General features: G+C 49.6%; 1 protein-coding gene across 1 annotated transcript in view; it reads right to left on the minus strand.

Moving 5' to 3' along the window:
- MGAT3 (beta-1,4-mannosyl-glycoprotein 4-beta-N-acetylglucosaminyltransferase) overlaps positions 1 to 16771 on the minus strand; it is a 46049-nt gene extending 29278 nt beyond the window's left edge. Inside the window, exon 1 of the mRNA XM_082241308.1 lies at positions 16009 to 16771. The gene's annotated coding sequence lies outside the window, so the exon portion shown is untranslated. The remainder of the gene's footprint in view (positions 1 to 16008) is intronic.
- Positions 16772 to 25076: the final 8305 nt, after the last annotated feature.

A 25076-nucleotide genomic window follows, 5' to 3' on the forward strand; every position in this document is an offset into this window, starting at 1 on the left:
TGCTAGGGGGGCAGGTGGTGAAGCAGACGCCACCGATGGTGATGCGCCTTGGCAACCACAGGGAAGTCATCAGTTTTAATGTCACCCAACTGTCGGACACGCCCATTGTGTTGGGCATGAGTTGGCTGGACAGGCACAGTCCGACACTGGCTTGGTACCAGAGACAGCTGATCTTCGGCTCCTCTTATTGCGCAGAACACTGCATCCTGCCCAGACAGGAGGGAGAGGAGGAGGAATCACAACTGCAGTTGGGAACGTTGCAAGCAGTCCCCCACAAATACGCAGACTTTCTGGAGGTCTTCTGCGAGAAAGAGGCTGACAAGCTACCACCGCACAGGCAATATGACTGCAAGATTGACCTCCTACCAGGGGCGACGCTGCCGAAAGGGAAGCTGTATTCCATGTCTGAGGACGAATTACAGGAACTCAAACAGTTCATAGATCACAATTTGCAGCGCGGTTTCATCCGGGAGTCCAGGGCAGTAGGGGGCAGTCCTGTTTTCTTCGTGAAGAAGAAAGACACGCCCCAAAAAAGACTGGTGGTGGATTTTCGCCTCTTAAACAAGATGACCAAGCCTTCTGATTTCCCCATGCCCAGGATTGACGACCTACTAGCGACGGTGCGCAAGGGACGCGTGTTCACCAAGTTGGACCTGCGAGGTGCGTACAATCTCATCCGCATGAGGGAGGGCGATGAGTGGAAGACAGCCATGTTCACGCCTCTGGGCACCTACGAATACAGAGTGATGCCGTTTGGATTGCAAAACGGTTCTCACTGTTTCCAAGCTTTCATGCATCATGTGTTGGCGGGACTCCTTTACAAGAAGTGCGTCTGCTTTCTGGATGACATCCTGATATTCTCCGAATCGCAGCAAGCCCATGACCAAGATGTTCGGGAGGTGCTGAAGAGGCTGCAGCAGCATAGACTGTACGCCAAACTGGAGAAGTGCCAGTTCGACACGACGGAGGTGGATTTCTTGGGTTACAAGTTGTCGGACAAGGGGCTAGCCATGGACAGCGCCAAGGTTCGTGCGGTGTTGGATTGGAAGAGCCCGCGCAACCGGAAGGAGGTCCAGCGGTTTGTCGGCTTCGCCAACTTCTATCGCAAGTTTATCAAGGGGTTCGCGATGCAGACGGCGGCCATTACGGACACGCTAAGCTCCAAGAAAAAGAAATTCATCTGGACGGAGCAGGCGGAGCAGTCCTTTCAGGCACTCAAGCGTCTCTTCGCGTCGGAAGAGCAACTGCTGCATATCGACCCCAGCAGACCGATGCGGGTAGAGACAGACGCGTCCGATAGAGCAGTGGGAGCTGTCCTGCTGCAAAGGGACCCACAGGGGGTCTGGAGGCCGGGAGCGTTCTACTCCAGAAAGCTCAGCAAGTCGGAGCAGAACTACACCATCTGGGACAGGGAGTTGCTGGCCATTCATGCAGCTTTCAAGGCGTGGAGGCACTTCCTGATCGGCGCCAAGCACACGGTGCAGGTCTGCACGGATCACAAGAATCTGGAGCACTGGCGCACGGCTCAGTTCCTGAACCAGAGGCAGATACGTTGGGCGGAGTTCTTTGCTGACTTCAATTTCCGAATAGAGTACGTCCCAGGCGACACCAACGTCATGGCGGATGCACTGTCCCGCAAACCGCAATACCTCGAAGAGGCGACGCCAGCGGCAGCCATGCACATCTTCGCGCCAACAGCGTGGGCGTGCGCTTCAGCCACAGTAGACCTGGATGCGGTGCGGCGGGCGTTGCAGGACGACTCCTTCGCGCAGGCGAAGATGGCAGAGGTGCACAAGGGCACGGCGAAGGGCGACGAGTTCCAGATACGAGACGGCTTGCTCTTACGTAAAGGGGCCATCTACGTGCCGGGAGACGAACTTCGCGCCAGGGTACTGCAGCAGCTGCACGACGCACCCACGGCCGGGCACTTTGGCACGGAAAAAACGGTGGAATTAGTCGCAAGGGACTTTTGGTGGCCCAGACTGAGAGGGGAAGTCGCGGACTACGTTGCGAGGTGCGACACCTGCCAGAGGGCCAAACCGGTGCACAAACCACCGGCGGGACTGCTGGAACCGCTGCAAACGCCGTTTGAACCGTGGGAGAGAGTGGCCCTGGACTTTGTTACGGATCTACCCAGCTCGAGAGGCAAGACAGCTGTACTAGTGGTGGTGGACTTGTTCACCAAGATGGCACATTTCATTCCGTGTGCGAAGGTGGCCACGGCGGAACAAACCGCCAAACTGTTCATAGATCACGTGTTCAAAGTGCATGGTCTGCCGCGGTCTATCCTGTCCGACCGCGGGCGCCAGTTCGTCTCGAATTTCTGGCAGAAGCTGATGAGTTTTCTAAATGTCACGGTCGATCTGGCATCAGCAAGACACCCGCAGACCAACGGGCAAGCAGAGAGGGTCAATGCCATCATGCAGCAGTACCTGAGATGCTATGCCAATCAACAACCTGCGACCTGGGTGGATTACCTGCCGCTCGCCGAGTTCGCTTACAACAACACGAAGCACGTGTCCACAGGGGTGACGCCGTTCTTCGCCAACAATGGGAGGAATCCCAGAACCTTCCCGGGACGGGAGAGAGTGGGGGACGGAGAACCACAGACGGCGGACGCGTTCGCGTCAGAGTTGCAGGCGGTACACGATCAACTCCGACGGCAGCTGGAGCTAGCTAAGCACGCCTACAAGGTGCAAGCTGACAAGCACAGGCGGGTTGGCGAAGAGATCCAAGTGGGAGACTGGGTCTGGTTGGCAGCCCACGCAGTGCCGACCAGGTCACTAGCCAAGAAGAAGTTGGGGCACAAGCAAATTGGTCCGTACCAAGTCGAAGCACAGATCAACCCGGTAGCCTTCCGACTGGCGCTGCCGGAGGGTTCCAGAATGCATCCGGTGTTCCACAGGTCGGTGCTCACTCCCTACAAGGCACCTCACAGATTCCAGGAGCCAGGGACGGCACCGAGTCCGTTCCGGGAGCGGACGGAGACGCGAGGGGTGACGCAGCAAGACCCCATCAACGAGGTCACGGAGATTTTGGACTCCAGATGGGGGGAAGAGGGAGTCGAATACCTCCTAGCCAGAGAGGGCACCCGGGCCAGCGCCAATAGCTGGGTGCCAGACTACGCTTTGGAGGAACCCCTGCTCAAGGACGAGTTTCATGCCCTTTTCCCACACAGACCCATGCCAGCGAGCTTCTTCGACGACTGGCTGTTCACGCCCACACTTTCTTCCAGCACGTTCCATGGATTCGACTCGGACGGGGAACCCGCACTGAGCACCCGTTCCCCAGAAGGATCGCCGGCGGGTTCGGCGTCAGACACCTCGTATTGGTGGGACGATCGACCGGAGGAGCAATGGCGCCGGAAGTGGCTGGAGATGCCAGGTCGAGCGACCGACGCAGAGACTGACATGGACGTGTTCGGGGAGGACCTTGGGTTCGAGCACGGCGGTACAGAGATGGAAGCGGAACAGGTCAACGTCGGCGACCGCGAGGAGGAAGACTCGGAGGTCTTCAGTTGGCGGCCAACCATAGGGAGCGAACTGTATCCGGCATTCCCTCCCGTGATGATGGAGCACCCAGCACCCACACCTGAAAGCGGGGAGGGGGGAAGGGGGGGCTTCGAGGGGGGGATGGATGTCAGGGGTTCAGGAGCGGAGACGCAGAGAGGGGGGGAGGCAGAGAGCGAGGGGGAGGAATCCGAAGGGAAAATGAGTGATGATGACGACCCGAGATCTCCAAGCCTAAGCAGTGAGTCAGAGGACTCCCAAAAGGGAGCCCCAGTGAGCAGAGCAAGGGGGGGATCCGGGGGGACACCCCAGGAGGAAGGGAACAGAGGAGATTCAGAGAGTAGCAGCTGGAAGTCGGGACCCACGCTCATAACTGAGGGCGGCAGCAGCTGGAAGTCGGGACCCACGCTCAAGACTGAGAGCAGCAGGGAGGAAGGTAGCCAGGCATCGGGTTCCGGAGGCTGTCAGCAGGAGGGAGGGCACGAGTCAGGGGTGGTCACGCCCTCCTCAGAGAGCGAGGCAACGGTTAAGAGGAAAGTAGAGAGTTGGGCGCGCGCGCCAAGTTCAAATGCAGCGGAAGCTGGAGCAGTAAGCAGCCCGGAGAGTGAGCCAGGTCCTAAAGCCCGCCGCAAGGAGGCAGAAGGATCAGGGGGGTCAGCGTCAGAGGAGAGTAGAAGGGAGGAGGCCCAGGGGGGCAGAAGGACCCAGAGACGTAGGGAGAGGCGAAGGAGGTGGAGCAAGGCTAGGGTATTAAGCTGGTGTGCAAGAGGCGGGGACTCAGACGGGTCTTCGCCGACCTAGGGCAGAAGGTGTAGAGCTGCACGCTGCAGTTCGGAAATGAAACCTGTAACTTAATAAAGACTCTTATAAAGTGAACGCTGGCGGACTTGGTCCTATGTGAGCTGGGACTGGGTGGCAGCCCTGACACTTACGTTTTTGATTGAATAAATATATGGTACATAAACATGTTTTAAAAATACAGGAAGAGGATCCTCACTGCAGATTAATTTCCCTCAGTAACATGGCCCATAGGTTTCACTGTTAGGGTATAATTAATTACTTAATGTAAGTAAGGCTGCATTGATCAAGAAACAAAACGCTGGGAAGATACAGGAATGGATAAGAGCAGAAACAAAAAGAAATAAAAACAGTAGAGAGGTTAAAGTGGAACAAACCCACTTCTTACTTACTGAGAAGCTGCTTTTCTACTTCTTTGATTAAGCCATTACCCAGAAACTCCTGGCTACACTCCTTTCCCAACCTAGTTGGGAGTACTGTATGTCTCAGGAATCAATGGGACATACTTCTAAACAGACACATCTAGCATTACACTGTTAGTAGACTGGATGTTGGTCCCTTCTGGTATTCTTCAGAAGAGTGAATTACATTCTGCAGAGCCTCTGTTTCCCATTCTGTGAAATGGTGGTAGTGCTACTTCCTTCCCACCTGGGGCTGATTAATGCAAATTGGCCACAAACGTGAGATAATTACGCTTCCTCCCCCAGTGCTTGCTAATTGCTTTGCATTCCCTAAAGAAGTGGAGTGTATACTTAAGAGCATTGCCAAGCATGCCCAAGTTCTTCTGCACCCACTTCCCTTGCCTCAGTGTGATAATTGCCATGCTTCAAAACTACCATAGGTGACAGTCCTAAACTTGCTTACCTGAGAGTAAGGCCCACTGAATTCAATGGGACTTACCTCTGAGTAGACATTATCAGGCTTGCAGTCATTTATTTGTTCACTCAGCTCCTAAAATACATTTGCATACCCTCCAACATTACTTCAGTGAAAATAGGGACGTGGGTGGCGCTGTGGGTTAAACCACAGAGCCTAGGGCAGGGGTCTGCAACCTTTAAGACAAAAAGAGCCACTTGGACCCGTTTCCGAAGAAAAAACAACAACTGGGAGCCGCAAAACCATTGCGACATTTAAAACAAATATATCTCCAGAGCCACGATCTGACAGCGGGCGGGAAGGTGACGTCGGGACGGTGCGTGACTAACGCACGCAGCGCACACATGCGACGTCACAGCCAGTACAGTGCCCGCCACAGTGAGGAGTGTCGGAGCGCACAATGCACCTCCTCCCCTCGCTAGTATCCGCCCCGGAGCCGCAGCAAAGATGTAAAAGAGCCACATGCGGCTCCGGAGCCGCGGGTTGCAGACCCCTGGCCTAGGGCTTGCCGATCAGAAGGTCAGTGGTCCAGGATAGCATATCTGGTCAGCAGGCTAGTTTAGGGGCCCCAGGACAGGCCACTGCCCACTTTTTGCCTAATGGTAGGGCTGGTCTAGAGGGGCGCAGGGTGAGACAGCAAGCAGAGAACTCTTGTCAATCAGGAGCAGGCTGAAGTTATCCTTGGATCTCCTGGTAGATATCTGGGTGAGTTGCGGCAGGTTGGCATGGATTTCTGCCTTCCAAGTTATAACAATAGCTTCCAAGTTATAACAATAGTTATAACAATAGAAGTTTATTTTAAAGCAATCTCTGCCATGATGACGTCTGTCTTTGGGCTAATTGCTTATTATTCTCCGAGTTCCTCTCCCTTTGAGATGCGCTGCTTTCCTCATATTGTTCGTTTTCAGTTATTTATTTACCAGCAAGGCTGAAGCCAACATAAAAAGATTGTTGACTTTAAAGACATTTTAGACAGTGTATCTATACTGCAGGCTCCTTTCTGTGTATGTTAAACATTTGCTGCCATTATGAAACCTACAGCAGCCATAACTTTCAAGTGAGCCCTAATGAATCAAGAGTCCAACGGTCGCTGGCATCAGGTTTTGAGCTTTATATTTTCAGAAAGGCCACAACAGTCAGGGAGAGGCATCATTAGAAGGGCTATTTACTTTTCATAAACCTGTTTATGACTTTGGCATACAACTGGGAGTTCACATGATAGGGTGCTGATGACATGATGAAGAAAAAGGATTTTGTGCTTACAGAAAAAGAATATTGCTGGAAGAAGGCTTAGGCTAGCATCCTTCTATCAGACATTTAGTTTTAGGACTTCTTTGGATGGAGAACCGTTCAATCGTGTGAGCTCCGACCTGCAGTCTCAGGTAGACATGAGATAATCCAGGCATGACATCTCATCTGCTGCTTAGGAGATGGAGACTGCCCACACCATACGTTTAAAGAACCCCCCAATGAATTCTGGGAATGGTGAGTTACCCCTCACAGAGCTACAATTCCCAGCACCCTTAGCAAACTACAGTTTCCAGGATACTTTGGCTGGGCCAGGGATGTGCTTTAAAGGTAAAGTTTGTATGCAGCAGAAGTCAGGTCTAGGAGGTTTATGTTATGCTTTAAATGCCATTTTAAACTGATGACTTCCTTTTTAAATGCTCTTTTGATTTTGTTAGCCGCCTTAGCTATTTCACATTAATTAACGGGGTTGCTTATTCTGATGCACTTTCCTAGAGAAATACTCTAAAATGAACTATACACGCGTTGTCCTTAGAACAACAATCAGCATTGCTGCAGCAGATAATATTAAGCTGGCAAATGAAGCTGCTTATGGAAGCTGTAGGTTTCACACACTGGGAAGTGTTTCTTTGGACATGAGGAACAGAGTATATACCAGAAGCAATACTTCCGTAGACGTGGAGAACGAAGGTGGCACATTGGGGAAGGGCTGATGCTCAGAGGTTAAAGCACTTGTCTTGCTTGCAGAAAGTCCCATGGTAAATCCCTGGGACCTCCATGTAGGGCTGGGACAGACTCCTGCCCAAAAGTCTAGAGTGCAGCTGGCAGTCAGTGTAGATCAGGGGTGAGGAACATCTTTCAGCCTGAGGGCCACATCCCATTCCGGGCAATCTTCCAGGGGCCACAGGCCAGTGCTGGGTGGGGCTCAGGCAAAAGTGCATGGAGCAACAAATGCATATCATACCTTTCTACAGTAGGCTGATTTATGTACACACTCCTGCACTGCAGGGCAGGGGCGTAGCATAGGGTGGGGGACTGTCAGGGTGCTCACCCTGGGTACGTTTGGGGGGGCAACTTGCACCACCCACGCGGCCGAGTCAGCCCTATGCCACTTTGCGAGGCTGGGATCTGATCAGATCTCAGTATCACAACGTGGCTCGAGGAGGGTGGCGTGAGAAGGACGCCATGCACCCTTTGATCCCAGCCTTGCCCTTGAGGGGCTGGAATGGAAGGCTGCATGGCATCCTTCTCACGCCATCCTCCCCAGATCCTAGCCTGTGCCACTTTGGGAGGCTGGCATCATTCCAACCTTGCAAAGCGGTTTGGGGCTGGTGTCACTACGTGGGTGGCAAGGGCTGGTGTGCAGCAGGCTCCATTCATCCTCCATGCTCTGCGCCATGTCCCCCCTGGCACACACATGTGCCCCAAGCACCATAAAAATACGCTCCACTGCTGCAGGGGATTGGATTAGATGATGCTGAGGGCCCCTTCTGACTCTACAATTCTGTTAATTTATACAGAGGCACACACAAGCACATGCATGCATGCACACTGGATGACAGTTAAGAGATCAGCTCCTCTTACAGCATTAAGAGGTTACACCTGAAAATGTTTTCTTTTAGGGCAAGAATTATTTGTGCACAGAGGACACACACTCCCTCTGTTTCTGGGTGAGTCATTATTCTGGGTGTCCCTTCTGACAGGAAGGTGGCAAGGCCCAAGAAGCTTTCTCCTCCAAGGAGTAGGTAATTCTGCAGTGACTCATCAGAGAGGCAACAGGCAGCCTCCTTCTTGGATGGGTACTTTGGACTCACAGGAGCTTTTCCTGAACAGTACAAGGCTCTGCATGTCTACTCAGGAGTTAGCTCCTCTGTCTTACTCCCAAGAAAGTGAGCATAGGATTGTAACCTAATTCCCTTAATTTTCACAGCACACCTGCAATTCTCCCAGTTTGGGAATGAATGGTCTAGAGCAGCCTTTCTCATATTTGGGTCCCCAGATGTTGTTGAACTACAACTCGCATCATCCCTGAGCGCTGGCCATGCTGGCTAGGAATGGTGGGAGATGTAGTCCAACTACAGCTGGGAAAGTTGAGAAAGGCCAGTCTAGAGACACCTCAGAACCTACAGCTCTATGTCCTGGGTGAATACAGGGAGCTGCCTTATATTGAGCCAGACCATTGGTCCACCTAGCTCAGTAGTGTCTTTTACAGCCCAAGCTGGAACTGCAGGGCATTGAACCTGGGTCCTTTGGCATGCAGCGCCAACGCTCTACCACTGAGCTACGGCCCGTATGAGCACCTCAGGGCTTGTCTCCATTAGTGCAACTCCACTAGTCAATTTCATCTTGGATTCAAGCCAATACACAATTAATCTGCTTGATCAGGACCTTAGACTGAAGCAATCACCATGCTGGCATCAGCTTGGTTACCTGGACTGGGGTCAGGACTGTGTCCTTCTAGGCTGTGCCTGGTTTAAATTTCCTGAGTTTTCTCTTTTTCTTTTTCTATCCACTTAATTCTTCCTTATGTTTCATTCTGTTTCTTGGTGTCCTCTGCTCTGAGTTAATGAAGGAATGCAGAGGAAGGTGATAGATGGAAGGAAGGAAGGAAGGAAGGAAGGAAGGAAGGAAGGAAGGGGGAAAACCCTGTTTGAGAAGCAGGGAAGGGAAGATCTCCCAGGGTGGGGGGCTGGAAGAAGAAAGGGAAGCTCCCAGGTGAGAGCTGGGAGCATGTGCCAGCTTTTATCTGTGATACCAGTTAAGATCTACCTCCGATAGGGGGCTTTGTATTTTTTTCCCCTCTCGCTCTTTTTTGCTTTTGCTTTTAATTTTTATTTAGATTAGTTTGCTATTTATTGTATTGTATGCTGGAAAATGTCCATAAACAAAAAACAAACAAACAAGGGACACAATGTCCCTCAGTCATTCTTCTCATGACAACCTTAAGGGGAAAGCAGAATGGCTTGACCACTCCTAGCACACACCTGCCAACCTGGTGGCACACCGAGCGGAAAATACTTCTCCCCCTGCTTTGTGCTCACCCCCAGCAGGGTGGAAGAGGAGAAAGCACTGCCCACACCCACCAGCGTGCAACCGCAGGCGATGCGCAGTGAGTGTAAGCCTTGGTGCACATGACCTGACCCAGAGATGTGAGCCGGGCTGGATATGCCAGGCAATGGCCGGCCACCCACCCACCCTGGCATGGTTGCAGGCTGTGCCAGGCTTCCTCAGCACTGCCACCTCCTCCTCAAACCGTATCCCATTCTGCCTGGATCACAGATTCCAACAATGTACAAAGAGCCCGTTTCAGAGAGGCTTGCCCTCTGGGGAAGCTCTGCCCATTGCCCCTGTCTGTTTCAATGGGGCTTTTACAGGAGAATTTCCTGGGCGGATAGTCCCCACTGGCACTTATCCTGCCCCCCCCCCGACTCCATTCCTTCATCCAATCTGCCCATTCTGGCTTTTTTTTTTTTTTAATCTTCAAGATGTTGTTCTTAAGAAAGCTTGTGACAGGAAATCCAGCGGCAGCTTGATAAGACCTCTGTCCCCGTGCAGAGTTTTATCCCCCAGCCAAAAGATTAACACACAGCTGTGTGTGTGTGTGTGTGTGTGAGAGAGAGAGAGAGAGAGAGAGAGAGAGAGAGAGAGAGAGAGATGGCATAAGCTGCAATCAGGTTATATACACACTCCTTAACTGTTCAAGTATACCAGACGTTCCTACTATTTTATGTAAACCGCTCAAGAGATTGTTATTATTTAATTAAGCAGTATAGATGCTGTGAAACAAGTAAAACTGTAGATCTTGGGTATATGCATATTTAGCCATTTTTAGGTCAAGGGCGAATAGAAGCATGGAGCATTTCTGAGGGCTGAGTAGGGTGTAAGTCTCAGTGGCGTAGCGTGGGGGGTGCAGGGGGGGCGGCCGCACCGGGCGCAACATCTGGGGGTTAGGGTTAGGGGGCGCAAATCCATGGGTTAGGGGGCGCAAATTACTTGCCTTGCCCCGGGTGCTGACAACCCATGTTACGCCACTGGTAAGTCCTCCACAGAACGGTTGCAGTGGCTGCCCAGAAGGCACAAGATAAGAAAGGAGGAAGAGGCCCTTGAGGCCTTCCTCAGTCTGCCACAACCTGGTGCCCTTCAGCTGTTTTATACTACTCCCATTAGTTCCCAGTCAGTGGTAGTCCCAAACAACCGGAGAGCACCAAACTGGGGGAGGTTGTGCTACATGATGGGCTAGGGGAGAGTCAAGTGGGGGTGATGGACCAAGGATCAAACAAAGGGAGGTTCTGCTTTTACAAAAGTTCCCCACCTACAAGAACATGCTGCAAACTTTCTGGATATAGATTCACACATTATTACTATTATTACTGCTACTTTATTTTAATTTTTGACCTGCTCTTCACTCTCTAAGGTCCCGGGACAGGTTACAACAATTAACACACAATGTTGAGAACAGTTCAAAACAGCTCACAATTGCAAAAATAAGATGGATCCCGAAAACACACATCTCAGGTGTCAAAGTCCAGGGCAATGAGGTGTGTCTCTGGTATTTGCTGAATCCATGTTGTATTCAATGGCAGTCCCACATGGGTGTGCACTGCAATAATCCAGCCTGGAAGTAACTAGAGCATGGGGCACAAATCACTGTTGTACAAAAGAGGCTCTAGCTGGTGAACCGGCTATAGCTGCAAAAAGGCACTGTTATCCCCTGAGGTATCCTGAGCCTCCAGTGACCGTGTTGAATCCAGAAGCACCCCTAACCAACAGACCAGCCCTTCCAGAGCAATGCAAATCCATCCATAACAGACTGTCTTCCCACCTTCTGGGTGTGAGAACTTGGGACAAATAACACCTCTGCCTTTTCAGGATTCGGCTTCAACTTATTGGCCCACATTCAGCCCATCACAGCCCCCAAGCACCTTTCTAACACCTCAGCTGCCTCTTCCGGTTCAGAAGGAACAGAGAAAGTGAGATTATATTGGCTATCTATCCAACCTTTCTTTTAAAAGATCCAAAAAAAGAATTTCTTTCACCAGCTTTTAAAATTATTTGTTGCGGAGTTTCTCTCATGGCTACCAAATTTCTTTTTGTCATGGCTCCTGTGCCTTTTACAGCAAACAGAAATTCAGCAGGCACAGCATGGAGATGCACTGGAGATGGGAAACCATTCACCAGATAAATTTTGCTTCTCCCAAAGCTGAAATAGGTATAGAAACCGTGCTGGAAAGAGTTGGCAACCCTAAAATGTCTTCTAGTCCCTGGCCACTCTGTGTGCTTTGTGTACATCCCATAGTAATGTGCATGCACCACTTTCAGCTTACTATGCAAGCATGCCCACAAAAATACTGGCACAAGGAGCAAATAAGGACAAATGGAAAAACAACCCTAAACCAGCACTTTGATAAGCAAATGAACTCTGGATAGAAAATGATTATACCTAAGAGACTCTGATTTCTGACAAAGTGTGTTCAGTTTCCAGTCTCCTGGTTGTCTTTCATGAGTATAGTGTGTGTTTATATCAAAATAAATCCTAGGATGCAATGCAACAAAAACCCATTTCTTCAGCTGCATCTCTGCCTGCCTGCCTGATATTTTCTATAAGGAAGAGGCCATAGCATTTCCCTGAAGCAGCTCAAAGTGCTTGAGGGATACGGTAGCATTTCAAGCAGGCATCACAGACGCAAAGAAACATGATGGTATTAGAAGCAGCTGCTTGGACAGCAATCTGGGAAAGGGCCTTCTTAATGTGAGCTGCCACCCGCAGGGAAAATTGGTCAGGTTCCCTCTCCGCATTCGGCTGGGTGCACTCAGCATCCAGTTTTGGGTCGTCTGCATATTTGCAGAATCCAAACCAAGGGATATAGATATCTGGCACAGCGCCCCAGCAGGAAAGGATGTCACACCTGCAGCAAACTTCCTGTCTCTACTGCAAAGCTACCTTGAGTCAGTCGGTCCAGCTACTAGGCTGGGAGCTTTGCCACAGCCTGTGGTAATTGTAGGCTTCAGTCCAAGTCTACTGTTTACAACAAGACTTCACTGCAGAGACTCAAGGATTCTCAAAGGGCATCAGGGAAGGGAAGATTTGGGCATTTCTCCCCTCCAAATGCCATCTTCCTAGACCTAGGGTTGGTTTCTTTTTAATGCCCCGTCTCTGTTGTCTCACCAAATGCTGCACAGATTATCCCCACTTTTACTTCTCTATTTGGAATGGAACTTTATCTTTGGAGGCGGGGCTTCAGGGAACGGGGCGTAGCTCAGTGGTAGAGCATCTGTTTTGCATGCAGAAGGTCACATGTTCAATCCCCAGCATCTCCAGGTCGGGCTGGTATAGAATCCTGCAATGAAACCCTGAAAAGCCACTGCCAGTCTGTGAAGACAACACTGAGATGGGTGGCTCAATGGTCTGTCTTCATATAAGGCAGCTTCCTATGTTCCCCTCTTCTTTCCAGGCTGAGTACTGACTACAGTCTTTCAGAGATTTGAATGAAGTACAGAAGAACCATAATAACATGCATATTTTAAAAAAACCAATCCATCCCACTATAGGCAAAGCAGATTTTTCAAGCAATGCAAATTCTGCTGGACCAAAAGCCAATGGGATAGAAAAAAGAGAGCACACGTACCAACAGGCAGCGATAGCCCTATTGTACTATTTTCAAGTTTCTGAAAAAATGTCACCCAGTTCCTACTTGACCCCAGATTTGAAGCACACATGGATCACATACCCTATGGCGTGCCCTGCCATCCAGCACAGGGGGAAGGGAAAGGTACTATAGATTATAGTGACTAGAGTTTGGTGGATTAGATAACGTAGATGGAAAAGAGATAATAGGAAAAATTAAATGAAGAATTTCCAGGTGACACAAGGATTTGTTTGGGAATGTGTGGCCACTCTGCTCATCACATAATTATCACTGCCTCTCTGCTTTCCTGCATTTACTTTTTCTTCTGCTCACAATCCCACCACTCTAGCATGTGCACATAATGAATCTGATGGCATGGGTGGTAGTCTATTAAAGCTTGTGCCATTAAAAAAATGCTGGTGTGGAGGGAGAAGCACAGCAGTTCCAAGGAATGGGGGAATGGGCTGCTTTTCTAGATATTTGTGATTCCTCGTGATCTGAGCTCTGCTGTATAGGGAGTTGAGGGGGTGTAGGTCAGGGAAGAGCCATAGGTCAATGGTAGATCATTGCATGCAGAACCAGAGAATTGTAGAGTTGGAAGGGATCCTGAGGGTCATCTAGTCCAACCTCTGCAATGCAGGAATCCTGCCCACCACCATCCCTGGGTGGCCATCAACCACCAACCTTTTGGTCAATTGCCAGTGTGACTTGGTAGGATGCATCTTCCTGTGCTCCTATGTATAGGAAGGTAGTGAGCCTTGTGGATGATTCAGTTTCTGCTGAAATGTATGTATATTTTGGGATTTACAGATGACTCAGCCCCTTCCACTCTCAGCAGTGACTGCGGAGGGGCATAAACGCATCTGAACCTCCAGGAAATTTGTTGGTTAACTGAGTAACACTCTCAGCCTAAGGTCTAGCTCAACATGCAAGTTCATCCCATGATGACTGCAACATCAAGTGATGACTGGCATGTGTGAAAGAGTCAGCTGCAATCTATCACCACACAAAATACTCCAACTCAGAATCTATACTTTTTCAGTGTAGTCAAGTTCATATATTCCACTCCCAGCCATGGTGCATTGACTCATGTGATGTACATATGTGCAAAAGCAGCCTATAAATGATTGCCAAGTATGTCCCTGGTTCAGATCTAACTCAAACTCACCAGGTTGTCTTTGGCAAGCCACTACTGGCCTTCCACCTACAAATATGGGGATAAAAATACTGGCCTACTTAACAGGGTTGTTCTAAATATTACTGAGATGGTTTGTGTGAAGAACTTTCAACAGGCAAAAAGCTCTGCTATGCTATCCTTGCTGCTGATGGGGACAGCTTTCCTAACTGTGAAAATTCTACTTTGGGGGAATATTTGCTCTTGCCTGATCTATTTAGTGGTCCTTAAAATGTGCCAAGAGGACAGCTTTAATGTGGCCCAAGAGGAGAACCCAGCAGGTAGAACCCACAAATCCCTGGAGAAAGGAAAGCTGTGGGGGTCCAAGTCTTCTTTCTCTTCCATCCCTCCTGCTTGCTCTCCCCACCCCTTCTTTCCATAATACTGCCTAAGTAGGTTTACATCTGCAGCACAGGCTCCTTTCCTCCCCGCCACAACACCTTTGTTGTGCTCCTGCAGACAATCACATCTCCCTGGGATGGAGCAGCACGGGATGGTCCCTCCTTCACCACAATATACAGAGAGGCAAAGCTCTGTCTGTCTAGCTGTGCATCTTCAGACATTGCCAGTGGCCCTATGTATAAGCCAAGGGAAAGAAGCCCAGCTTCTGTATCAAACCCTGTCTAGGGATCATTTAAAATCAACAACACAATGAGCATTATGCTTGAGGGAGTGGATCGGAAAGGAAAACCTCTGTGCTTATTCTATAGAATAAGTGTTCCAAATCGCACCTCTCTTTATCTCATCTTCCCCCCCCCACCTTATTTACTGCCTATAGCACGGTGCAGGCTTGGCACAAATACACCATCAGTGCCCTCCTGGCATTGAGAGCTGGGCAGCAGATGGGCTGTTGCTGCAGTGCCTGCGCTTGTAGGTTCCCAGCCTTGCTTTGAGGTGTATCTCTCTCTCTCTCTCTCTCTCTCTCTCTCTCTCTCTCTGTAGGGGGGAAAGGCAGAGTGGGCTTGCAATCTAGCCTTGGCTTTGCAATGCAGGAGATGCCCATCATCCCCCACCTCCAGAGAGAGAGAGAGAGAGAGAGAGATATGCTGGGGTTATGGTCTTTCAGAAGGGGCAGCATCTTCTCTCTGGTCATGTCTTAGCCATCCCTGCAGATACAGGTGGGTCGTTTCCCTACAGTGCTAAGGAGGAGAAGGAAACCCAACCCCCCCCCCCCAGTTCCCTATTTTCCCCATACTACAATCACAAACAGCAGCAGAGATTGGGGGAGCGACGCCAGGGTCCCTGCCACCCCTTAACCTCCCAACACACACACACATCTGCAACCCCCCCCCCCATTATTTCTAAGGCTCAGAGTGAAGTAAGGCAAGTGAAAGATCAAAAACACTTGGAGTTTCCTCCTGGATGGATGGTGCAGAGTGTCTGGTCCCCAGAACACCATTAGCTCCCTGACTCAAAGAATGGACTGATTGTGACCTCTTCCCGCACCCCTACAGTCTTAAAATAATTGTGCCTCCAAAGAAGCCCCCCCCCCCTTTCCTAACCATACACAAAGATCTGACGATCTGGTGGGGGGGAGGGACGAAGCGAGGAGGCACAAGTGTCAAGGGAGACCCTTGGGGTCAGGAGCGATGTGGGGTGGAATGGGAACACACGTCAAAAGGGAAGATGGGTGGAATGGGGCAGGGAAGGGTGGCAGTGAGATGGGGAGTGGGGGGTTCGGAGTGCAAGTGGGAAGGGGGGCAGCGGGGAAGGAGGGCCGGAGAGGAGAGCGTGACGGCGGGTGGGGGGGCAGTGAGGGGGGGCTTATCCCACTTACCCATCGCCCGTTGTTTTTCAGCAGCGGCGGCGGCAGCGGCGGCGGCGGCTCCTCTGCCTCGCGGGCCCCCGGTGGGGAGATGCTGGACTCCGCAGCAGCCTCTCGCCCCATCCCTGATTCCGGTAGCCGTGGCCGCCCCCCGGCATGGCTCAGCCGGGGCGAAAGCCCTCCACCTCCCTGCTCCTCCTCCTCTTCCTTCCCCCCTCTAGCAGCAGCCTCTGCAGGGGAGGGAGGAGGCGAGCGACCCACACACCGGGGTGCGGAGCGTGGTTTGGGGGAGAGAGAGAGAGAGAGAGAGAGAGAGGCGAAGGGAGCGCAGGATGAAGAGAGGGGAGGATGATGAAGATGGTGGTGATTATGAAGGCGCAGAGAGAGAGAGGCAGGCGGGGCAGGCGATGGATCCGGGCAGAAATAGGGAATGTGTGCGTGGGGGGGGGGGAGGAAATCACCTCCTCGCGCAAGAATAATACTAATAGTTCTAATAATAATGCGGCCGAGGCTCCTCCCCCGCCGCCTCCTCCTCCTCCTCGGAGCCGCCAAAGGAGGGAGCCCGATGCTAACGGGGAGAGAGAGATCAGGTTGGGAGGGCTGCTCTCCTTCCCTCCCGCCTCGCCTCGCCTGGCAGGTCTCTATGCTGCTGCTGCTGCTGCTGCAGTCATTCAAAAGCCCTGCGTGCGTGAGAGCGGGGGTCCGTCCGTGCCCCTTCCGCCCGCCGCTCTGCCCCTGAAGGTTCCTTCTCAGCCCCCCCCCAAACCTCCTTCTGCCCCCGCCAAGCCAGATCGCCGCAGCTCCTTCCCCACCTTCCCGTCCCTCCTCCGGTTTAAAAATATCCCGCCCCCTACCCCGACGCAAAGTAGGGAAGGGAGCGGACGAGGGAGGGAATGAGGAGAGAAAGGACTCGTCGGGAGGAGAGGGATTAAGTCATCCGAGCATCATCGTGACCCCCAGAGGCGCTCTCTCTTTTTTGCATCTAGGTAGGAGTCGAGGGTGGGCTCCCCACCATCTTCAAAGCGAGCTCAACCCGACGCCCCTCACAATACAAAAGCAAATAAACCGGGACGGATATCTGAGTGTGGAAATCTACGCCTAGCAATTGGCGGCGGCTTTTGCAGCTTAAAGAGCTGTGTGTGCGTGTGTGTCTTTTTGTGCACTCGCGCTCCTGTTCTGCCTCTGCAATGGAAGGCAATACAAAGGAACGCCTTGTGTTTGGAAGCCGAGTTGGGAAGGGGTGGGAGGGCGGGGAGGAGACGGCGGGGTGGGCTCGGTGAGTGTCTGAACTGGGCATGACCACTTGTGCTGGGCGAAGGAATGCGCCAAGCTCGGGGACGAAGGGGGCGGGCGGTGGGGAGCAGGCCCTTTCCCAAGGCACCTGAAAGGGCAGGGAAAGCTGCCAGGACGGTGCAGCGGACAGCTGGGAGTGGACCCGGCAAGGCCTGGATTTGAATGTGCTGCGTGTTCAAGGCACCGTCTGTAAAATGGGCACAACGGACACCCTGTTCCAGAGAGGGCCGTGGCAAAAATAGGTGGGTCGGGTTGCAGTTTGAGGCACAGCTCCACTCCAGTTCAGACTGGCAGACCCATTGGGGGGGGGCGCATTTTATGAGCCTTCCAGCAAACCCTCCTTGCTACCTATCCATCACCAAAGAACAGGAAACGGAAGGCACATATTTACCTAAAATTTACATAGGCTAACTTATATGTATGGATGCAAATTTAGACATTGATACAGTCATTCAGTACATCTGACCAGTGTGGCTGCTCAGTTTGCTGTCAATGGACCACCCTTCAAGGTCCCTGCTCTCCCTCCTGATGGATCTTGAGCTATAGATTGGCCTTAGACTGGACAGAGGATTTCAAACATAGGACTATCCTCCAATATCCCTTCAAAAAGAGAGAACTGCTCTCTATGAAGCAGAAGGAAAGGCTACCCTGTTACTGCCTCTAGGCAATAAATGTATAGGTCAGCACAATCCTCCGCATTTCTATTCAGAACCAAGCCCCAGAGTTCTGTGCATCTTACTCACAAGTAATCATGCACAGGTTAGCAGCCATTGTTCATTTTGTTTTGCCAGTGATACAAATTATTCCCCTCCCTACAAAGAGTAACATTTGTTGTGCCAAGTTAATATTCCCCCAGCATTCAGACTGGGTTATTTTGTCACTGGGAAAATGCAGCAATCCAGCAAATGCAATTATGAATCCTATGTGGCAGTGCGGTTGCACAAGTCCCTCTTGGGCAAGGCTTGTGACATGGCAAGGGACGAGGACATGAGGACCTTTCAAGCTGTGTTCATCCACTGATTGAGTCACAGATTACTTTTAGCTATTAATTCGTTCATTTATTAAAGGAATTTGTAAGTTGCCTTTCAGAGCACAGGGCCTTCCATTTCATTTTTAAATTCCTTCCCAGGAAACACATTGAAGGAAAACCTCCACCTATAAGTCCGGGAGAGGCGGGGGCAGGGAGGAAAAAAGAATGGGGGTGGCACTTGTCTGATATCATAATCTGACACTACATATTACATTACATATGTAGTTGGAGAGAGTTTGAAAGGGTAGGTACACCACACGGAGGCCCAGTTCCTACAGAAGTGTCTTCCTGATGAGATGATTTATGCAGGAAGCCCTCTCCTGCAGAGCACAGTGATAGTTGTGGATATAAAGGGTACGGCAGTCTTTTAGGTATCTTGGCTCCAGGCAGTGTGGGGCTTCTGAAACCAGTACCAGCACCTTTAACGATTAGCAGTTTCATGGGGAAAACACCATGAGCAGGGTTGTTTTCAAGGGGTCTCCAGGGTACCATTCAAACCCAGGAATGTTTTAATGTAGACTTTTTTTATATATATAAAAGGAAAATGCTAGCAAGGCTTCTCACCCCACCTAGTAATTATTTTACATTTTGTAAACCCTTTTGTTTATTCATTTTGCTTATTTCTTTGGAAATTGCACACTCCTCTTCTCCAATGTTGGAATAATACACTACTCTCTTGATTCCCCCCCCCCCACAAGTAGTGGTTTCAAGTGTGGATTCCCTCTACAGTAAGGCTGTCTCCTTCTGTTAGTTGGGAACAGATATTGTATTATTGGTGTTTAAACAGTGGTGCCATAAGACACAACTTTGGGGCAGACATCTGGGGCCCCCGCTTAGCAGAATGAGCAGGCAGGGCCACAAATACAGCAGCAGCTCTCTTACTGTAACAATGGGTGCTATTCTGGACTTTTTACATGGTTTACAGTGGTACCTTGGGTTATGAACTTAATTCATTCTGGAAGTCCGTTCTTAACCTGAAGCGTTCTTAATCCCAGGTGTGCATTCCCTACATAGGCCTACATAGGCCCTGGAAGCGGATTGTGTTTGTATCCCAGGGCAGAGTTCACAACCCGGGACACCTACTTCCGGGTTTGTGGAGTTCATAACCTGAAGCGTTCGTAAGCAGGACTGTTCGTAACCCAAGGTACTACTGTATTTCTTTGGATCGTGGCATCAGTGCAGCTGGCATAAGTTTAATATGAAAGATATCCCGCATGAACTATCTCTGACCCTGGTTACAAGCACCTATCCCATCCATGACTCAGAGAACAGCTGAGATCCTGACCCCTAATAGTTGCAGCAAAGATCAACATTCTAATCCTTTGTTAGCCAGGAAGATCTAGTGATCAACCTCCTGTGGGCAGGAAGAAGACTAGAAAGATCACTTTTAAGGCAAATTTATGATTCAAGAACTGTAAAGATAAAATGTGGCCTTCCCAAAATTAAGCTCGTGTCATCCTCACTTCATACATATATTGCAGAAACACAATAGTAAACCAGGGAGAACAAACCACAGTTGAAAGGATTTGGTGTCATATTATTCACTCACTGAGCAAGCCCCTTCCCTTTGCTCATGAAAAGTTAGATTCCAATTATATTTAAACCCAAGGTTTTACAGTGGTTTGTCAACTCACCGTTCCACTGGAACCCCTTCTTGCCACACACCAGCCCTATGTCTCTCTCAGAGATTTCTGTTGCACGGCTGATAGAGGAGTTTAAGGTAAACGCTTACATTTCGAAAAAGGCACAGATCTCTTGACTTTGTGTTCCATGAAACTCCAAGATCAGGTATTCCTTTCTTCTTTTTACTGTGAGTCTGTAGCACGTAGCTGCACTCATTCACCGACCTTTGGGGTAGTTCTTTTTGGGATTAAAGTGTGCAGGATTAAGGTGTGTGTTGCCCACATATTTGTATCTTACCCTCTAAAGCAGCACACACTCCCTCCCCCCCCCATATAATAAATCAATCTTTTCTACTTCCTAGTTTGATAAGTTCTTTATTGGGTATAATAAAGAACTAGGAACGTAATGATACGCTCGGCAAAAGACTTTGGATATAATATACAACTTAAAGAATGGGAAAGGTTGTGGAATAAAAGGATAAAATTTACAGCCTGTAATGCTTTGAAAGAGAATATGATGAAAATAATGTATAGATGGTATATTACACCAGTGAAATTAGCTAAAATGTGTAAGACAAATAATAAATGTTGGAAATGTAAAGAAAAAGAAGGAACATTTTATCACATGTGGTGGGAATGTAATAAAGTAAAGAACTTTTGGGAAATGATATATGAGATGAAAAAGATGTTGAAATATACCGTATTTTTCGCACCATAGGACGCACCGGACAATAGGACGCACCTTGTTTTAGAGGGGGGAGAACAAGAAAAAAAAATCTCCCCCTCTCTGCCCAGCGCCCCTTCAGTGAAGTGGCAGGAGGCGCTGCGCAGAGGGAGGGAGAATTTTCCCCCTCTTGTTTTCCCGCTCTAAAACAAGGTGCCGTTTAAGGTGCGTTCAGGCGGCTACCTTGGAAGCCTGGAGAGCGAGAGGGGTCGGTGCAGACCGACCCCTCTTGCTCTCCAGGCTTCAGGTTCCTTTCGACCTGCTCTTTGGGGCTGGCGGGGGGAAGCCCACCACCAGCCCCAAAGAGCAGGTCAGGGAACAGCGGAAAGGCACAGTGGAGAGGCTGCTGCCATAGTCGCACGTCACTGCCATAGCGCCCTCCCGGCTGGAGAGGTGATGAGTGGCTAAAGAGGCTCCTGCCATAGCCGCGCATCACCTCTCCAGCCGGGAGAGGGTCGCGGGGCTATGGCATCTTCGCTCCATAGGACGCACACACATTTCCCCTTCATTTTTGAAGGGGAAAAAGTGTGTCCTATAGAGCGAAAAATACGGTACATTCTTTAAAAAACCAGAAGCATTTTTACATGGTACTATAGACCAAGACATTAAAAGACAAATGTCAAACTGTTCTTATATGCAACAACAGCGGCAAGAGTATTGTTAGCCCAGAAATGGAAGCAAGAAGAAATTCCGATGAAAGAAGAATGGCAGACGAAATTAATGGACTATTCAGAATTGGACAAAATGACAGGAAGGAATCGAAACCTGCGGGACCAGAGATTTTCAGAAGATTGGAAGAAGTATATGAATTAATTGAAGAGCAACTGTAATCAACAAATTACGCTAGTAGGACTACAAGAAGTTTTGTAAGGAGAACTATATGAACTAGGAACAGCTTGTTCAGAAAGTTCCCTATAGTTGACATAACACGTCTTCCCACTTCTTCAGCCCAGGGTTTTTGCTGTGCTTATTAGAGGCCATTGCTCAAGTGACAAGGAGACAAAGAATCTATAGTGAAGAAAGAGGGAAATGGATGAACCAAACATGTCTGCTGTGTGGTTGTGCATGAGAAGCAGCCCTGCAAGGGCTGACCAACAGCAATCCTTTGTTAATTCTGTGGGTCAATCTTCTTAAGAAAAATATGGGCCAGACCAAAGGGCTATCTGGTCCAACATGCTGTTTCCCACACTGACCAATCAGATCCCTCTGGGAAGTCTTCAAGCAGGGCAAGACTGAAGGCAAGACTAGCCCAAGGCATTTTGCTGCCTGAAGTGAAAGGGAAAATGCTACCTCCACCCCATTCCATGTATAGAAACCCACTGGACTGGCAGTTGAGTCTTATTTCAATATAAATGAGGTGATAGCATCTCTATAGCATAGCAGGCTAGTCTAGACGTTTAGGCAGAACAGGCAGTGTAACATGCACAGCTCTGTTCTCCAACAGGGGGAATGGTTGGGTGGCTTAGCTGTGCCTCCAGCCCCTCCAGCATCAGCCGCCTGAGGCAATTGCTTCACTTTGTCTAATGGTAGGGATCTCTGTCTGGAGCAGCAGCATAAAGCTATCATGCTTGGCCTGATGTTGCACCTCGTAGGCTTTTAAGGCTTGCATCTGAACTTGTTCAAAGAACAGCAGGATCAAAGCATAATAAATCAATAGGAAGGATCTGGGTGAGAAATACTGTGTGTTTGTAAGTGGGTGGGTGCACATAAGTTCCCAAGGGCAGCCATATGACACAAACAACGCAGAGATTTCGTGGCACTGCATTGTGGCCTACGTTTTCTCACTGTTACAGTTTATTTGCGAGTCTTTAAGGTGCCACAAGGCTTGGCTGCTTTCATATACATGTGAGCGCATGTATGTGGGGTGGTTAATGGAATTGTGGTGGTTGGCATCCTGGGAGAGAGGAGGTTGCATTTCTAGAGATCCCCTCCCCTCACCCCGACTCCTATCACTCAGTTCTCTAACCTCTTTCTCCAGCTCACCTCCTGTTGCTTAAAGATAAGGGCAGTGGGCATGCCAGCACCAACAGCTTGAATCTTTGTGCAAACAGCAACTTGCACAACAGGCTGCATGTTTTGTAGTTCAGTTTGGAGAAGGAAGAAGCCGAAGGAGTGGCAAAGGGCAAGCAGCCAAAGAACTCCCCACCCTCAAAGGGAAGAACCTACTTGCACTGCTTCTGGCACACAATTGTGCACATTCACTCCCATGCAAACTGCATGCCATAAATGGCACCACATTTGCAGGCGGAGGGGGAAACGCAGCTGAAGAATGCTTTGAGGGATCACGTGGGAAGGCTTGCTGATAAAGATGAAAGAGCATGCTTTAGGTTAAAATGTTTAGGAAGCTGTAAAATAAGAAGAAAAGCATAAAATCCTTCCAGCATAGCACATCCATGGGTTTGAAATAAGCTCACACAGTTTGCTTTCCCACTGAACTGAATGGGAGTGAAAAGTAGTTAACTTTCACTGGCTCATGCCTAATAGTAATAGTAATAGTAATCTTGTAATGGGATGGGACAGGTGATAATGTCCAGGCCTACCATTACGAGTGAATTGTCTGTGCGGAAGTAGGATTGGGTCCCATTGATAGCCATGGAAGCTTCCAAGCACATTTTAGTCTTCATAGGATAGCCCTGCAAGCCTCAGTCCAGTGCCAGTTAGCACTGTATTTTATTTAACAAATTTATAAGCTGCTTCATAGCATGAAGCCACAGAAGTAAGATGAAAATAGAACAAAGCACAAAAAATGAAAGCTCTAAGAACAAAACCATATTAGTAAATCTGTCCCCCTTCACCCTTAATTGGGTTGTAGACCTGGTTGTTGTTGTTTTTAATAGGCTCTTGTGAGACTGGACACTTTCTGCTGAGTGGCAAACTCTACTGAGCCACCTTCAGAAGCATGTGAGAATAAGGGTTGTAGGAGAGCCGGCTTTCCCTTGTCCCCACTGGCTCCAGCCCCGACTTTCTCAAGTTGACAAAGTCTGGAAAGAGCTTCTTTGCATATTCAGCTGAACAGGCTTAGAATCCTTTCTGTGACTGGGAACTTAATCCCACACAATTGCTTCCTCATCTGGGTGCGTTGCCAGTGTCGGCGTCGCCAATGTTGAAACACAATTGAAATGTGTTTTGATTGATTCATGGGCTTATAATGTCAGAAGACACACACCCTGCCACCACAATAAAAGGGTTGCCTCTGACTACCGTACCTTTCATCTTCATTTTTTGTTCTTCAGTCTTGCACACTTGTTGGACTTCAGCAGCAGCATAGAGAGTCTCACTTTTACTTTCTGTCTGGGTGAAGGAAAGTCTCCTTGAACAATTAATAACTTCCTTTGGACCCTGGAAATGCAGCTGTCCACGTTCTTTTCTACAGCCTTTAACCCCTAAGCGAGAGCAATGTGCTAGATATTATGTTTTTGTGGTTGTGTTCTGATATGCCAGTATTTCAATCCTTTTCTGTTTTTCCGAAATAGCTGTGTGAAAACTCGGGGTTTGTCTTTATTCATAACCTGTAGATGAAAATTGTTGTTCTAGCACAAGAACAAAGCACTTAGAGAAGGGGTGGTGGATTCCTACCCTCCATCCCAAGGGCTGCATAACCTCATGGGCAACTTCCCAAGGTCCTCATGCCACTGGTGGGAGTGGCCAGAGGCAAAAGTGGGTGGAGCAACAGGTACGGCTTCTACCTTTGTTGGGCTGCCTGTGTTCCAGCTATGCAAAAGCCCATGGTTTCTGCATAAACCCGTCTCTCTGCATCCAGGCAAGCAAGAGGCCTGTTTACATATCCCAACCAGGCAAAAGCACTTGCAAAGAGCGCAGAGTAAGGCTGGAGAGAGGTGTGGCCTAGGAAGGGCCAGAAAAAGAGACCAGCCCCCGCCTGAGGTTCCCAACCCTTGATTTGGAGCATAACTTTTGGAAAGCACATTATGTTCAAGCGTTGTGTTGCCTAAGTGCTCTTTACAATGCCCATTGCAATAAGACTGTGCTGACCCAGACATTGTTTGCATGCCCCAACTGGGAAGGGCTTGCACTTCCCAGTCTTAAAAAAACAATGGGATGGATTGCCTGCAGTAGCAGGGCTGGGTTGGGGGAGGAGGACTGGGAAACGACTTTAGCAGAATTCTGGACACTAGAGACAAGGTGGCCATCTGCCCTAATTTATAGAGAGTGTTCTCTGTTTAAAGGTGTCCTTTGTTTGTCTGGTTCATGTCTCCGTTAATGAGAAAGAGCCAGAAGTAAAGAGAGTGCAGATCTACAGTTTGCACCTGAGCAGGTACATAGGCTGCCTTGTCTCAGTCTTCCCCATTATGTGGAGGTCTTCAGTGGTACCTCGGGTTACAGACGCTTCAGGTTACATATGCTTGAGGTTACAGACTCCCCTAACCCAGAAATAGTACCTCGGGTTAAGAAC

The sequence above is a fragment of the Podarcis vaucheri genome (assembly GCF_965113315.1).
Source record: "Podarcis vaucheri genome assembly, chromosome: 10".
NCBI lineage: Eukaryota > Metazoa > Chordata > Lepidosauria > Squamata > Lacertidae > Podarcis > Podarcis vaucheri.